Below are 3,491 nucleotides of genomic sequence, written 5' to 3'. Positions count from 1 at the left end.
TTCCTGCGCGCGCCGCGCCGCTCCGCGCAGGCGCCGGGCGGGGCGGGGCCGCGGGGGGCGGGAGGCGAAGCGCCGGTCACGGCGGGCGCGATCGGCGCCGCGGGGTGGGCGCTGTGCGGGCCCGGGGCAGCGGGCGGGTCCCGCGGAGCCGGCGCAGGCGTCGCTCCGGGGCCGCTGGGCCGGTGCCCGGCGCGGCTGCGGGGCGCGGAAGGGCTGCGGTCTGAGCAGGCAGCCGCCGTGGCACCGAGCCCGGCGTAGGTGTGCGAGGCTTTTCCTGCGCGGTACATGGGGTATGCACGTGGCTCGAGTGCCCTAATAAGAGTGTAGCTTTGGCAGTGTAAGTTAGCCCCTTCTGGAAACAACTTGTGTTTGGAAAACATGCTCTATGCTTGCTGGGGTGCGGGCAGCTCAGGCTGGTTTTGTTTCGTTTGTATTACATTATTTGCAAGCTCAGGATGGACAAAAGGCCTCCCCAATGCTGCCGGTAGGCTAGGAAGAAGTCTACTAGCTCCATACTTTTATTATCATTGGGCTGTTGCCATAAAAATACCCCAAACAACTCACAAAACCCATCCAAAAGCAAAACAAGAAAATGCTACTCCTTTCAGTGCCCCCGGATTGCTGTCAACTGCAAGCTGACATCAATGCATTCAGTGCTTGTGCATGAAAGATTACTCAGCCGTGCTGGCAGACAGAAGGTAGTGTGTCCTTGTTGCAGTGGTGTGACTGTAAAAATTTCCCATCTCAGCTGTTCCATATACTTTTTCCTTCATCTGAACCTTTTTGCTGTTCAGCAGGCTCTCTTGTGCTTCTAGGGTGGACCAATGTGCTTTAAAATTCTATTCTACTTGTTTATTGCTGTTCCATAACACCTATTTTTTCATCCTAATATTATTTTTTCAACAGTTTTGTTGATCTGTAACAAGTCAGACTTTTTATATGCTGTTTATGGCATGCATTGAAGGGAGATTGGATTGTCATCCCTGGTTGCTCTGGTCCTTAGTGAAATTTGGACCTTCTCTTCTTCAGAATATGAACTAAGTGCAATGAATGAGTGCAACGTCACGCTTCAGAACCATGAAAGCTGAAGGAAGGAAAACACAATTGTAATGAGTTATATTATTTTGCCAAAGCTATAATAAGCTGTAAAGTCAAACACTCAGAGATTAAGAAACTCCATATTTAATTTGCTTTTCCACATTAGTTACTTGTATAAACATATGTGTTTAAGAAGGCTTCTGCCAATTTGCCACTTTTGCCACTTAACAAATGGACTGGCAGATAAGATTTCTTCCTTTTCTCCTCATTCAGTGCAGATCTGGGTCTCATTTATTGCTGCTTGTTACCAGTCAGGCCTCAGGCTACATGTGATTTTAGCAATTTAATGGATCTCCAGTCAGGATAAATTCTTACGATTTTTTTGTTTTTGTTTTTTGTTTTTTTTTATTTTATTTTTATGAGGGAAGGACCAATACCTAATTAGTGGTTGAAATTTTTAGTTCAAATGTTACCAAGTTAATACTGGAAGGCTTTGAGAATGCCATGGAATGCTTTTGATGCTTGTATTCATAAATTCGTCCATGATACAGAGCAGGGAGTGTGGTGTAGTCTGCTGAATTCTCATGTAGTTTAAAAGACACATGTTACATGTCTATAAACCGGGTAGACGCCATTCATCAAATGCATAAAGCAAAAAAAAAATCTTATCGTTTTGCTTTTTAAAACAGACCGATGTAGAACTCATTTTAGTTTGGGTGGTTCCTTGAGCTACTGTTTCAGGGTTTAGGTTTCAATACAAACCCATTTTTAGTCTTCCACATGGATCTGTCTGAATTAACTTTTTGTTGTTGTTTTTTTTGTTTTATTTGTTTGGGAGGCTTCACCTCTCTTGGAATTGGAGGAAGTTCAAAAATAGGATTTATACTTAATGAGAGCACTGTCCAAAGATCGGATGACCTTAGGCTAGGTTTTCCACTTCTGTACAGCTCACCCCTCCCACCCCCCAAAAACAAACAAAACATTTGACTGCCAAATCAGAAGACAGCACACAAATCTATCTATTGTGAAACTCAGATTCTTGTCACGTATTGCAGAGGTAAGGGCTGGAAGACAGAGCTCTGTGAGACGGGCCAGTCAGTGGCTGGCTGTAGTTATAGCTTCTAATCTTTTTGTATATTGTTTTGAGAGAGGGAAACTGAGATTTATTGTGCTGTGAATTCATCTTAAGTGCCTGAAATTACTATTTTTTTTTGTTTGGAAATGGGATCCTTAAACAATCCTTGGTTTTTAGAGTCATCAGGAGGCTTGAATCTTCAAAGTTTTTCTATTTGTTTCAATTATTTCTTTTTTCTTGTAAATCTAAGTAATATGGTCTGTGTATACACTGAAATCAACATCAACTATGTGAAAAAGTCATATAATCAGGGAATAATCGATATTTACAATGCTCTCAGATACTTATATTCATCATAGTTTTGTAATGATGCATTGCTTCGTATTTTCTTAATGTGGTGTGTGAATAGTGGCTATCAAATGGGATATATTGCTGAAAGGAACTGCTGCAGTGTGGTACCAAAGTTCTATTTTTTTCAGTGATGGGGTTTTTTTTTGTCTGCTTTTTTTCTGATGAGTGTCTCTGGATTTTGTGTTTTAGTTCTAATAATTGTGAAGTAAGTGGTGATACCTTGAGTACCAAGTGTGAACCAGAGCTGAGTATACAACCCAGGGTGCAAAGAAGGACATTCAAAAACCTCTACATTCTGGCAAAAATTATTTCTCACCTAGATATAGTTGCACTTTGAAGGGAAGTCTGCTTAAATGCAAAGGAGCATTTTTCTTTTCCTTGAGAAGAAAGAAACAGGTTTAAAAATTTACAGAGTAATTAGATTTTCCAGTTCCCTTGACCTGCATTTATTGCTGAGATTAGAAACTGCAGTGTTCACTAACTATGTTCTGGCAAGTTTTATGTGACTTTCTTTGCCACTCTTAGTTTATTATGGTTAATAAAAAAGAAATATTTGCTTTGGAGGTACTTTTAGTCCTCTACTTAATATTTGCTCTGGAGAGGAATGGATACCTAAGATTTTTTGTCACCTCTTCAAATAGCTCAACCAGTTAATGACTTTATTAGGGAAACCAGTGTCTTCAGTTATTATTCTAGGTGATCATTTGCTCTGCCACATTTATAACATTTTTTTTGTTATTCAACGGCTAAACCAGCACAAAAATCCTGAAGTTCAGGAGTGATCAGCATCTTAAGAATGCATCCCTCTAGTGCTGCATAGCATGGGCTTTTGGAACAGTAGGTCCTCATTCAGCTGCTCTGTGACCAGGTGAAAGGCTGTCTGTAGCAGCAGCCTAGTCATAATTTCAGCAGAAGCGGCAGTAACTGCAGTGTTGAGGTTGGAAAGGTTAGCCTGACAGCCAGACTGGTTAGCAGCTTTCCCAAACCTAGAAAAAAAATCTTGAACATATTTGAATATAAGAACATC

Source organism: Anomalospiza imberbis, chromosome 5 (assembly GCF_031753505.1).
Source record: "Anomalospiza imberbis isolate Cuckoo-Finch-1a 21T00152 chromosome 5, ASM3175350v1, whole genome shotgun sequence".
Lineage (NCBI taxonomy): Eukaryota > Metazoa > Chordata > Aves > Passeriformes > Viduidae > Anomalospiza > Anomalospiza imberbis.
This window is presented reverse-complemented; position numbering follows the sequence as displayed.